At 38.6% G+C, this 14,569-nt stretch overlaps 1 long non-coding RNA gene across 1 annotated transcript; it reads left to right on the top strand.

The window, feature by feature from the left end:
- Positions 1-8,620: 8,620 nt before the first annotated feature.
- Positions 8,621-13,693, top strand: LOC148160738 (uncharacterized). The gene is made up of 2 exons (XR_015765560.1): positions 8,621-9,583; positions 10,391-13,693. It is a non-coding gene; the product is annotated as an uncharacterized LOC148160738 (long non-coding RNA).
- Positions 13,694-14,569: the final 876 nt, after the last annotated feature.

Raw genomic sequence — 14,569 nt, 5'->3', positions numbered from 1 at the left:
TCAGAATAGATAACAAGAGATATGATTAACCCCTTAAGTCCTCGATAAAATGTTTTCGCTGCCCAACAGATGTTGTACTTTGAAAATAATATATTGGTATTTACCATGCAAATGAGCGCTGACTGCTATGTGGTGGGAAATGGATAATTGTGCAATTTGTGGCAAGTGAGAAATGAAATGATTTAACTTTCTGAACTTCTGGTCGTCCTTCAGAATCTCACTCCAGGTATTGGAAAGGTGAATAGAGGTGTGGATAAATCGTGCTAGACGCTCGGGAGACAAGCAAATATTCAGTTTTTTAGCAGGACGGCGATTATAAACGTGTGTTCAGAAGTCATGGGCACGATTTAAATTTCAGACCTTAGAAGCAAGTCCAGATACTCCAAAAGGTTGACGTTTATGGTTGTAATTTAAGGCAAAAGTGAAAAAGATAAAGCAGTATCAGTGTTTTGTGGTCATCACCAACTTCATTGAACACTGAATTCAGTACATAAAAATGCTTCAGAAAACTAATATTGATTGCATTTTTCCCTCCCTTTAATCATTAGACACCTAATTATTGCTTGTGCCTCATAATGGAGTTAGAGTTGCTGCTTCCTGTCTCAGTTAAGAGCACAGCCATAGGTCTGCAATCTGTAAGGTAATCACCGGACGGTTAATTTGCTACTTCAGGGTTATTCTTGGACACTGTTTGACCTTTGATACCCATATTCATCATGTAGATATCATTGTGATATAATGAGAACTGGAGTCATAAAATAGAAGAATAAATGACATTCCCTTTGCAGTGGACCTCCTTCTCTATTCATGTGTATTTCAGTTCCCTCTGGGCATAGTTGCCAAAGGTTAGCCTTGCAGATATAAAAAATGCAGTTGATATCTCCGCAGGAAAGCCATTTATTTGGGAGTAGGCAGGGGGAGATTTTTAATTATGAATTGATCTGTAAAAATCTTAGGGTCTTGGTGAAATTCAGCAGCAGGGAATTATCAGCTTTAAAAGGATTCAGGAAGAAATTGTTTTGATGGGAGTCCATAACCTAAACGTATAGTGTATACATTGAGTCAAGACATTTTTATTTAGATGTTTTTTTTGTTTTGTTTTTGTTTGTTTTTTGTTTTTTTATTTTTTACATTTTTTATATGTTTTGGATTTTCTAGAATGTGTCAATGTTTGATAAAGTTTTGTTTTCAAATGTTTTTCAACCTGGACCTACGTAAAAATGTAATTGCCCCCTAAATCTGAAGTGGTCAACCAAAAAAAATGTTTCATTACTCAAAGAGGGTGCATCAGTTTTAAAAATGAGTAGGTTAATTTAGTCAGCTTTTTCTACAAATAAATGATTTTGAAAACTCACTTTTTTGTCATGTTTCAACTGAAACATTAGATAAATGTAAGCAGTGATTATGGCATTAAATTATTTTGCCATGAAAGAAAAAAACATGAAATACTTGAAGGATAGACAGATACTTTGAGTAACAAATTATAACCCATACAAGCCATACTTAGGAATGATTTAGAAAATAATCTGTTATACTTGGACGTAGAAGGTTATCTGTAAACAGATTGTGTTTGAACAACTTCGGTAAGCGTAATGACCACAGTTTAGCAAAAAGCTTACCTCATATACACATTTCCCCCCAACCCCCGCAGTTTGTAAAAATGTGTATAATTGCTCCAAGGTGTTCCTTCCAAGATGCCGCCTATCAGCCGTCGCCAGAGATGACTCTCTTTTACCGGTGGAAGTCCTGCCTGTTTCTGATTTCTAAAGGGGCTTTAAGCCGCATGAAGCCTGAATGCCTCATAGGCGCGATTGTGTTGTGTTTAAGGCTCGCTCCTCGGTCGAGCAAAGAAGACGAATCAAATGGCTCCTGGCAAACGCACGCGTTCCCACTCGGAGTGCACTCTCTGGTTTGCCGGTTAGCACATTCGGCCCTCGCTGTTCCCCATCTGCACTGGCCTCTCTGAGAGACCGATGGGGAACAATGGCTGTCTGGAGCTGTTAATGTCCCCGGCTTCACGCTGACAGCAATGGAAACAATGCCATCGTCGCATGGCTGTACATTGCAGGTAGGCGAAGCTTTATGTCTCGGCTGGAGCAACTGGTCCCCCACTGGTTGATAGGATGCATTATCCACACTTACGTTTTCCACTCATCACATTAAAGGAAACTGCTGGGGTTCACTTCTGTTTGTTTTTGGCCTGAAGGATGTTGAAAGTGTAGCTCTGGCCATTTTCCTTTGTATAAGGTCAGTGGCCCAGGCTGTAAATGTTGCATTACCTGCAACATGGACTCGCATCTGAAGCCCCATCATCATAGTCATGAAAAATGTGTGTCCTTCTGCATTGTTTTTGTCAGGAAACGTCCTGTAAAACTACTTGTGGCAGCTAAATGTAGGCTGATTTGAAAAGAAAACAGTACGTAGTACATGAATACGAAAATGAAATATATATTTACCGTTAATTAATTCGAGATGTGATTAAAAGCTGTAAAACAAACACCAAGTAAAAACATTAAAAATATAAATAAATCAATCAATCAGCAGTTGACGCAGTAGTGTATAAAAGCCGAGCATTGACGAGCTGTTTTGTGAGAAGCACTTAGAACCGCACTCTATTATCACGGGTAATTTTAATTTTTTTTTTTTTTTTTTTTTAATAACAGAAAGCCTTGCAATGTGACGGCAAGCTTTAGTTAAACATTAGTATTAAAGGAACATTAATAGTGGCTATTTTTAATTAACTCTACACCAGAGCTGCTTTCTTTCATTAAAATATTTAATTGAATGTTTCTGACTATGAAAACTCTCTCAATTACAATCTTTTTGCTGGTGCTAAGTTTTTAAAATGTTCTGACACAGTAAAACTTTTTTTTCTGCTATTAACCATAACAAATAAAAAATAAAAAAAAAATCCATCCATCGATTGTCTATATTTGCTTAGGCTGGACACTTTGAATAATGAATTCATAAAATAAGGTGTCTTGCTAACAGTTAACCTAATTTATGGCAATACCACTTTAATTGTAGAAAAAAATGTAAATAATTTCAGTCATTAGGGATCTCAGAAGTCTCCTAGTGTTTTTATATTAAATTTGTTTACACTTTAAACGGCTAATTTAAATCACAACAATGTAATTATACAAATTACATGCAACAAATACTGCCTGAGTCTGCTCTTTAATATTTTATCTGGTTATACTGATGTCAAACCACATCTGCTTAATAAAACAAACATATTTTTTTTTCCTCTTTGACTTTCTTCTCGTCTAATCTTTCCAGCAGTTGCCAACTTAACACAGAGAGCACAACAGAAATACATCAATAGACTCTGGGAAAATGTTTAATCTTGGTTGTCAAACAGCAAAATGTTTTTTTTTTTTTTTTTTTTTAACAAAAACCTGTGATAAGGTGCAATTTTCCTAATGCTTGCTGCTTTTTGCACACAGCTAAGATAAGAATATTTCTTTAGCCTTTTTACTCCCTGTATAGATATCTGGAACATCTTTTTGAACACACTACCAATTAGTATCACAGGGTGACAGCTAAACAGCGTGGCTAAGTTCAACAGGGTGCAGGATTGTTTGCGAGAGAGCTTTTCAGGGTGTGATAACATGATATCAAGAAAAACAGGCTGCCCAGTGGACTTCTGACGGGGTTCACGCCAAGATCTGTAAAATCCTCAAATGCTTGCCGGCATTGCAATCTGACTTGGGTAGAATTTGAGCTGCCATTGTAGCAAATACATGGAATAGTTTTTTGTTTTTTTAAGGTTGTTGGTGCTTCCAAAGATCCAGAAAAAAAAGAAAAAAACAACTAAAATCTTCACTCCCAATACGAGGGTTGAGTAAATGTAATTTATATGATCCGAGACAAAATCAAAAATTTTCAAAATTTGTAAATTAACTCACATTTAGTTACATTTAGTTGATCCAATCAAGAGTGGACCCAAATTCTTCCACAGCAACATAAAAGAACCATTTCGAGTGATTACAACCGCTTAATGGTGGCTATCGCCTCAAATGTCGACACAGTCACCATAGCTGCAACTCTTGGAAGTGAAGAGGGTTTTCTAACGTCGTAGTTTTAGGCCTAAAACGACAACGGTTGCCTGTCGTATTGGTAATTCATGGGACGTTGTTTACATGTCAGCAGCAGACAGTTTATCTCCCCGAACAGGACCGAGCCTTATCTGCTAATGTGTGCGAATGGTGATTATTTTAGTGTTTCGGTCACAAGCTTGATGCCTGCACGCTGCGCACGCTGTTCATAAACATTGTTACCGCTCATGCACGATTCATATCGCAGATGAAACGAGATTTGCAGTGTTTATGCGTTTCTTTGTTGTTTGCTTTGATGTGCGAGCCCGTGAGTCATTAAACAGACCAAATTATCTCAGGATTCCTGAGCTGATTTATTTTTTATTTTTCCCCTTCAGATGACAGCACTGCCCGTCTTTTAGCTAATGTACTATTTACAGCTGGTTAGTCCTTTTGTTGGTGAGGAATTCAGTCCTAAAGTAGGATAAAATGATTGAGGGTCATGGAAGCATGGCCAGCTTGAGACATTCTCAGTGAATCCCACATTTGTCCAACCACTCCAGAAAAGGGTTAGAGGCTTTCTATCATTCTAAAATATTCCTGATTGTTTGCCAATTTGTTCACCATGAAAGAATGTGAAGTCATTATCATATTTTTTGCCAATAGCTTTGACAAATAATGCTGACTAGTCTGCACTTGTATCCAAATGTTTTCCCTTTGAATTCAGTCGAAAAATGTTTTTTTAATTCAGAAGAAGTAATTAAATCTAACTCTGGTTACCCAAGTTTCTTCAAGGTCATAATAGATGGTGATGTGAGCTGGATGGAGGTCTACTGTGAAAAAGCCTCTTGCATTGGAGACATTCCAGAGTATTCCCAGAACAGAATCATGCACCACAATAGTCATATAGAAGATATGCAGCATCGTGCAGCAAACGCAGAGGTATGCAAACTTTCCAAAGAATTACATCCTGTTCTGTCCATTCTAATATGCATCTTCACTATTATATCTCCAGTACTTTGCAAACTTTACTTTCATCTGAAGAAAGGATTGTGGAGCATTCTGCAACCGAGGCGCTAACTTTGTCTCTTTTTCAGGGTTAGCTTAACACATGGGATGCATGTAACTCACATACATGATTTGCCATTCAGCCTGCTGTCTTTACCCTCAGCCTGAACGGATTTTGCTTGACAATCTTTCCAAGCCTGAAACTATCCTTGCTGCTGGTGGACCTTTTCTTACCTCACATTTGTCTTCCTCTTAACGTTCTATGAGTATGCCTGGATACAGCACTCTGTGAACAAACAGCCTCTTAAGCAATGACCTTTTCTGGCTTACCCTTCTCGTAGAATGCAGTGGCTTCTTTTTTTTCTTCTTTTGACATATGTTGGATCACCGGTTGTGCAGCCCACTGACCCAGACTCAGACCATTTAGAGGCGCAGGAACCCTTTGCAGGTATTTTTTGAATTAAGTTGATTATGATATGACACACTGAGTTTCCACAAGGTTTGATTTTTCTAATACTGTATTTCAGGTTTTCATTATCTGTAAGCACCAATTGTCAAACTTACAAGTAAGAAAGGCTTGAAAGATGTTAATCTGAGTCATGAATGTATATAATGCTTCACTTCCTAAAATTCCAATTTTCTATTGCATATTGTTGTTTTTAGGATGTCCCTCTGTAGTTTCCTTAAGAATTTTGAGGCTGACACAATCTGGACGTTCAGCATTGTCTTTACCCAGACGAAGAAGCAGAAGGATTCACAACGAAGGTGGAAGATGAAACATTTGAGGTATGACAGGGAACATGTCTGATGCCTGTTTGGGATCATTACTTCAATAACTTTGTGCCAATTAATTAAATTCTACCTTGGCCATGTCACTGTAACAGTGTGAAGAACTTCCTTTTACCATCCACTTTGTCTTGACATTGATAGTTTCTCACCTAATATAGGATTTTTTTATGAACTAATTGAGATTTTCCTGACGTGAAAATAGTGTCAACTCTAAACAGAAAGCATCATTAGACTTGAGATTACAAAAGGGATTAATGTAATGTTAATCTTAGTCACTTGAAAATATATTGTAAAAGTCTTTTGGACTCTTCCAGTGAACTAATAATAGGTTATCATTCAATTTTAACAGGATTACAATTTAAAATATGTTGCCATATCAACATGCACTAGAGAGAACCCAGGACTTTGGACCAACTATAGTGATTGCTTAAAGAGGAATCTCAGATGCAATCTTAAAAATAGTAGAGAAGCTGGTCCCCAACCAGATTGCTTCGGTCCCAAGCCGAGTGCCTCCCTATTACATCTGGATCCTAACACCAGTCGTGCCAATAAATGTCCGAGACACCACATGTTTTAAGTCTGTGTAAAAGGTACATATTCACCCAGGACACACTGCTGGGTCATGATTATGGTCGAAAATAAAGACTAGCATTACTAAAATGTTTTTCAGCAGTTCCCTGAGCGTCAGACGGTGCAAACACATTGATTTGTGCATGTAATCATGTGGGACACTCACATGAGCGGCCATGAAATCAGGCCGGCATGCTGAATGTGTCAATCTAGGAAATGTCTTTTAAATTTAGATCCCCGCTCCCATGCTGGGCAATTCAAACGGGCCTCAATAGAATGTAGATACCTCCATAACAGCGCAATATAGATGGAAAATGCTGTTTCAGGGTAACGGCAGGTGCTTTAGAAGTCTTCTATAGACACAATGGAAATGCTTTCTTAAATGGAGCCATTGTGTCTGGAAAAAGCATTTTAGTCAATCATTACCTCTCACCGAGAAGCTAATAGGAAAATATAAGAACTAATTCCTTCATAGAGTGAGACACCAATTTGAAGCAATGTGATTTTTTCCCCCCTAATATGATCCATGCCTTAGAGCAGTTTATAATGATTGTTGTCCATTGGTAGGCTGATGGTATGATTCAGACTTCTTCATTTCAGAATTGGAAGTCTGCTTGGCTCAAATCCCAAATCTGGAATTGTCTTTGTTTTGATGAGTAAGGCTGGCAGTCTAATAAGACCACAGGCTATGCACAATCAGCGTCCCAAATCTGTCAAATTTACCCATGTATACTGGTTTCTACCCCACAGTTCAAAACCTGAAAATATTTACCTTAAAATGTGATGTGGGCAAGATCTTCAGTCCACTTCGGACTATAAAAATACAACCAATTCACCACACTTTACTTTAGTCATGAACTAATTCTCTTGTCACAAGACACTTTCAAGTTGAGATGCATTTATGTATTCGAGGCAGTATGGACTGAAAGAGTTGAAAGGCATTGACTGCTCTGAGATTTTCCTTTTGAGCAAAAGTTCTAAAGTATTTGCACAAAAACAAACATGATATAAGAGGCTTTTATTTGAATCAAACATCAATAGTACTGCAACAATATTGACAACAGTAGATTATTACCTAGAATGTTGATTTTGACACATAGGGGGAAAAAAAATCAAACATAACATAAATGTCCTTACTTCTTTTTCCTAAGTTCTTATGTTTTGTCAAGTCTTAGTTATAACAATGGTTGTTCTCCCAAACAATATGATGGACTTCAAAGTGAGGCGTCTGCTTGTGAGCTGCATTCACCTGCAGTCAGTTTAAAACAGATGCTTGCGTCTTAAAGTAGCGGCGCTTAAATACCCACCCCCCTACTTAAATACTATTTCAAAGAACACATCTCAAACTGCAATGCTCAGTTTGCTCAAAACAAGTTAGAGTATAAAGTGAAAAGTTGCAAACTTACTGAGAAAAAAAAATGTCCATGTTTGACCCAAATCAACTCCACTACCTTCTAGAAATTCCACCCGCGGTGGTATTTTAATCCTGTGCCTCATTCTCTAAATAAATCTTTGTTTCTCATTTCTTTCTGCTGAATACAAGATAGACAAAAAAGTGCTAGAATGGATTTGACTGTCTGGCACACTACCTGGCAGGGGGTCGTGGTAAGTTGGATTTTTTTTTTCCTGCTTGATGCATTACCAAATACATATTTATGGCTACCTGGAGTTTCTGCAAGCCCAATGTGTCGCCCCCAAACAGAGATCTCTTTGAATACAAAAAAGTTAACCTTTAATTCTTTCTGGGAGGAAGTTCTTTTGCCTTTCAAAGTGCATTATTAACTGTAGATAGAAGAACTTATGAAACGGAGTAAAAGTAGGCCTGGAAATGTTGTCAAAATGGTTACAAATCCAGTTTTTAGACTTGCTACTCATGTTCTTAAATCTTGTGACGTCATCATTAGCAAGGTGTGGTGTAGTCACGCAAATCTCGTTGATTCTGAGTCTCAGCTTGAGTTTCAGTCAACTCTCTTCAGAACGTCTGGATGTATAAAGACATCCAGACAGGATTTAGAACAAATTTTTGGTAAAAAAAATGAGCTGACACAATATTGGCCATGCTTGCCGGATGCCAGTTAGCATTAGTTGTGTCACCTATGAAGGAGGACATCATCTTCCGCAGTAAATGAGTCTTTTCTCCTTTTTCACACTGCAAAGCAACAACATTCGAATAACTGCACCAGTTTTGCTTCTATTCTTTAATGCGGTCTTCATGCTCTGCATACCAAGTAGTTTGTTTTGAGGGGTTGGAGTGTTCACTCTCACCCTCTGGGGTTTTCATTGTGATGCATTTGCTAGCGTCTTTAAAATTCATCCAAATGGCCAAAGTCTTTAGTGGCTAAATTACTTTTAATTTAATTTTCCAACGCGTGTGTGTATGTGTGTGTGTTTGTTGTTGTGAGATTTGTTCAACCAGTGCGATTGACACGTCTAGCCAGTGTTGGTCTGCTTATGCATTTTCTGAAATGAGGGATCAATTGCAGGATGGGTATACACATGCTCCACACTGCAAAAGACATTACGCTATTTTGTCACATTGGCACATTTTGACTCAACTGGATGACTATTTTTTCAGTGGTCCTTATTTCTCTCCGGTGGGTTCACTCCAACAGTCAATTAGAACAGCAAAATACTCTACTTAGCCATTGTAGCCCCTGAAAAGCGGCTATTAGTTATGTATTGTAGAACCGTGTACTTTAACTGTGCAAATTGAGGGTGTCGAGGCAATTTGGAGCACATGTTTTCTGTTCCTTGTTGAACTCCCTGTGAGCTACGAAACCATTCTTACAATTTTGAAACTTGACATTATGCATTATTCTTGGCATTTGCTTGAACAATAGAGCCTTCAGTACCAAGTAAGTCATTTATGGTGTTGGTCAAATGCAAATAAATACATTAAGCTTGTGCTTTCCTGTGACGAAAAAGGTTGAGTATTGTTAAACCTAAAAATGTTAATGCTCTTGCTTTGTCTTAGCTGTTTGTTTTAGAGCCTCATATCCTTTTTTTTTTTTTACACAGTCTGTATCTCATTTGCATTGACCTGTTTCTCTGCCAGCGTGCTCGGCAGGGAGTCAGAAGGAAGAACACATCAGCCAAGGAGCCAGGCATTTGAACGGCTGTAAGAAATAACTCAGGTGTTAGCTTTCCCCGACACCCCCTTCTCCATCGAGCAAAGGAAGGTAGGTAGCAAATGCATGAGGTGTGTTAAAGACTCGCTCTGCCCAGATGGTGTTTGTCATGACAACACATCAGCATTTATGACAATATATGAATCATGTGACATGGATTCAGGCAAAGAGATATTTGTTGATCAAATCACCAAACGCATTAAAAGGGAGAAGCTATGGATTGGTTTCCAATCTATTTCCAACTTTTTTTTACATACCAATGTTTATGGGCCTCAACTAGGTGTGCTTCTTCCACAGAGATGTTGGCTCCACTTGCCTTCAGTGGCAAAAATAATCTGGAAAAAAAATTGTCCCTTTAGTCAATGCTTCATTTCCTTGCTACCGACATCAATCATGGCGTCTCACATGATTAAGTGACGTAGTAGCAAATGGTCAATAGCTGTTAAGTGCTGCAATGGTGGTACTCCCTAAAATCTATGTTTCTATCTGTGTCAATCTGCATACAAACACATAATCATCTTTTAAAAAGTTGCTTCTTATAATTGGTGCTTGAGGTTATCCATGTTTAACCAAGCACTTAATATCATGGCCATCAAATATCATTAAAACACCATTAAAAACAAGTGTTTTTAAATGGTATTTCCTTTTAAAACAGTCGTACTAGAGAAAGTTTCACAACGGAGATCATTTAAACTAATTGTTGGATTCCAATTGCAAAAGAAGCCCAAATCATCACCCCTCAACCTTTGCAGCTGATCTGAGGGGTTTGTGGAGATCTGTGTAATTTTAGCAATTTAAACCCCCTGTGATAAAAATGTGTTGCCATTTCATCACAACCCACTTCTCTCTTGCCCTCAGACAAGTCAAGCACTAAACAAACAGAACCACAAAACTGAGACAAAGGCAATGGGACACGCCTAGCCATGGGTTGTAGACTGGTACAGCAGGGCTCCACAAATAAAAGCCTCGAGGTCTGGCGGCCTGTGACTTCCATGCTGGAATCAAATGGGTGAATATCCTCCTCAGTATGCAGTCGAGTTCTCCAGAGTCCTGCTAATGGCCTCATTATTTGACACAGGTGTGTTGAAGCAGAGACGCGTCTAAAAGTTGCAGGACTCCGGCCCTCGAGGCCTGGATTTGAAGACCCCCTGCTGCACGGTGTGGTGTCTGAGATGGAGCTCTTTCTCTCTCAACATTTCACAGTTCGATGTTGTTAATGTTAATGGAAATATAGTTCTGTGTGATTTCATCAGAGGTGTTAATAATTCTGGCCCTACCTGTATAATAGATTGTGGTAGTTTTATAAAATGTAAAATGTCATGTTTGTGTAACAAACATTACACAATGTAGGGTTTTGTTGTTGATTGAATGAGTTAATCTTGTATGAATTTAACTCTGATACAAAATGTAACCTTTTTTGACTCCCTTTACAACGGGAGACCAGAGGACAAAGGCGTATTAGCTTGTGACGTAAACTTGAACCAGCATGAAAAATTTTATTGAAATCTCACAATTTGTGCTGTGAATGATTGGACCATTAGTCTTTAGTCTCAAAAGATTAAAAAAAAAATCTTATTGTGCACAAGATTTATTCGACAAGATAAAAACGAAGCATTTACTGAAGGAATCCGTTTTATAAGGCTAATATAGCAGGAATTCTATCTACCCGTTGCTTTTATGGAGTTTTACCTGGACAGACATCGTTTCCTGGGAGAGTAATGGCAAATCGTGGAAATACATTTTTTGCTCAAACTGAACTTTACATGAGTATTTTTTTATTTTTTTATTTTTTTGCTTAACGATGGAAAACATGGAGAACAAAAGAAAAAATCAGAAAAGGATTGGTTTGTCAAAATTATACTTTGATTTTTATTCTATATGGAATAAAAACAAATATCTAAAATCAACTACAGTTTGAGAATTGTTCTGTCAAGTCATAAAGCTGTTTACTTTAGCACTTGGAAGACAAATATGGTTTTCAAAGTAAGGATAGCACTTCTATGTTCATATTTTCTTGTCTCGGTTTTAAACACGGTTGTGTACAGAAGAGATGCCACACACTTCTGTTTCGTAAACAAAAGGCAGACAGAGAGAAGTCCTTCCCGACACAGAAGGAAAAATAAAATAAATTGATTTATTTTTATAAAAGAAAAAAAAAAAGTGTAGAGGATGGAGAGGCTTGTTGTCGAAAGCTGAAAGACGGCGATTCATCTCCGGAAAAAGTCTTCATCTCAAGGCTGATGGATGATGGAAAGAGATGGAGAGGGTTTGTGCGGCAGCCATTCTCCTCTTTTTTTTTTTTTCTTTCTGTGAAATCTCCATTATAGGAAAACAGGTTTTTAAACTCTCTCCCATCTAGAAAGTTTTCACAACAGTAAGCGCACTCTTTGTTGGGAGATCTTTTTTCTTCTTTTTTTATGTATCACAGAAGTGCTGTCATGGCCGACACAGACAAAAATAAAAGTTTTAGATTCATCTGGAGATGTGTGTGACAGAATAATCAAAATCCCACTCTGTAGCATAGGTTGCTTTCATTTAAATAAAATTTGAATTAGTTCTAACTTGGTGTCAAATAGATAGAGATCTTTGAAGGAACTGAGGTTTTACTTTAAAAGTTAAGCTGGAGTTTTGTCTTAATTATTCCAGCTTTACACATCAGCAAAAACGTTTTGGCCTTCATTTCTCCATTATTTCCTCTGTGTAGTTATCTCTATAGATTTTTCTGAGCCACCAGGACATATAGCCCCTTAAGTGTTAATATGTCCTCAAAAATTACAAATTTCAGTCTTATTTTAATCGGATTAGAAGTACGGTACTGTTGAATTTGCAGCAGTTACCACATAAAAACCTCAATTGCTTTTACTGGTATCTATTGTTACTTGGTGTAGTGTTTAACCGTGTTGGCACACATCTGGTTCAGATTAATGCCATGTTTACTTTTCTTTTCCATTTTGAAGAGAAACTGACATCTGCAAGGTGTATACCTCAGCAAAAACGGAAGTCGCGGGCTTCTGATTGAAAGTTCCTCGACGCTCGGCTCAATTGGAAATCAAAGTGTTTTTTTTCCACGGGCGTCTTGTTAGAGAGTCCTTCGAATTAAAGCAGCAAGTTGAACTGAGCAGGACGGAGAGGACTTGGAACAGCCACAAACAATGGCTGCTCGCACGGCGTGAAAAGGCTGTTCAGAGGAAGCAGCGAGACAGAGGCAGGGACCCTGAGGAAATCAATAATCACAGTGGACAGTGGCAGACTGTGCATTTGGCCCCTTCCTGTCAGTTATGCTGGCACAGCTGCTGGGCAGCAGCAGAAGAAACAACTCCTTCACCTCATCCACATTCTGTCTCAAATTAGCGGCGGCCCCGTCCGATAAATCGACGACACGTTGACCTCGGGAATCATCTCATCTCTTAAAGACGCCGTATGGCTCGCTGCGCCGTGCAACAGCTCCTCGAGAAGTGAAACCCCCTCGTAGCGGGGAATGTCTAATGGTGAATCACTAATATCACGACATTAGTCCGACTGCAGCTCTGTTATCTCATTGTAGTTAATGGCTAACTCCATGCATGCTTCATTACAGTTGGAGCCATTTTCCTCCTCTCGCTCCCTTCTCTATATATGCCTGTTTAATCCCCTATAACTGCTTTATTTTGCTTTTGGAAAAATCAAGAACAGCAGTGAGCTTTCTGCTCAATGGATAACTCATGGGACAGAAATGTTTTTGATGCCTTAGCTGTGCTGTGATGGCCTTAAATTGGATGGGTTTTTTTTTATCCCACGTGTATTTTTATTTTTAAGGAGCCCATACTTGTGCTCGCCGGATTTTTATTCGCGCTCTCTTTGTAGTTGGTGTGTTTTGCTGAAATCCTCTGTGTGGATGCCAGTTAAATAACTCTGACTTCACAGCATATCATAGTGGTTGACTCACTCCTTGTGAATAATCACACTCAGCTAAACTGACTCAGACACCTCTTTCAGATTGCACTCCTAATTATATTGTAACTTAAGCAAATACGCCTTTCTGTTGTAATAGCATATCAAATAAAAGTTACAGCATTTTTATTTTTCCACCCTGCAAGAATTTGAAGAGAAAATTGTTCTTGATGTGAAATCACAGTGCTACTGTTACATTCTTATTAATTCCCATTGAAAATGTCTAACAAACTTTCAAAGTCCAGTGCTTTCTTTCCCCTCAGCACCAACACTATAACTGAAAGTTGCGTTTAGCGTCTTCTTCACAGGTTTTCTTATTGTTTTACTTTAGTGCCCCCGCAGGTGAGGCGGGAATCTGTTTTCTTCAAAAGGTTTTTGTTTTTGCTAGACAGTGCAGTGTGCAATTAAACTGCGCCAGCTGAAAAAGCAGCAGATGTTGAAATTGTGGTCCTCAATCCAACAGATCTATGGATAAAACGGGTGTAAAAACGCCTCAAGTCAAAAGTCTGGCCTAGATTGTAGACTTGCTGACAGGAAATGCCTGCTTCTTCACACATGGATCTTTGTTTTTGCCTTCTTAACACAATTAAACAAATTCCACTTTAAATGCAGCACAACTGCATTGATGTCACAGGAATTATTCAGTCTATGTTCAATAAAAAAAAAGTCAATTTTCCTGTGCTGGCATTCTGACTTGTTAAGACTAAGGAGGTCTTAACTCCTCTCTCTGACTTGCTATCGGTTCTGTCTGCAGGTCTGTAAAAGAGACAGTCTGCTGTTGTTCTCTCCTCTGTTTGTCTTCCTCTCTCCTCTTCTGTGCTTGTAATTACCTCTCAACCATGATCCCTTTATACCTCAGAGTGCGCAAAGACACCTCTGGGGCTGTGCGTGTGTGTGTGTGCGTGCGTGCACGCACACACACACGCTCACGTCCATTCCCAGGCGAATTGAACTCGGTCTGCGTGTGTAAATCTGTGTGTGTACACAGAGGCCCTGTGGGGCTTTTTTCTGTGCTGGATAAATAATGATGAATTACAGATTGATTACCCAGGAGTGAAAACTCTCCTATTAAAAGTGTTATAAAGGGTGCAACCTGTGAGCTGGGCC

This window comes from Poecilia mexicana, unplaced genomic scaffold (assembly GCF_051168715.1).
Source record: "Poecilia mexicana isolate PSO_F unplaced genomic scaffold, ASM5116871v1 scaffold_2, whole genome shotgun sequence".
NCBI lineage: Eukaryota > Metazoa > Chordata > Actinopteri > Cyprinodontiformes > Poeciliidae > Poecilia > Poecilia mexicana.
Note: the sequence above shows the minus strand (reverse complement) of the source record. Positions and strands in the feature narration are given on the sequence as shown.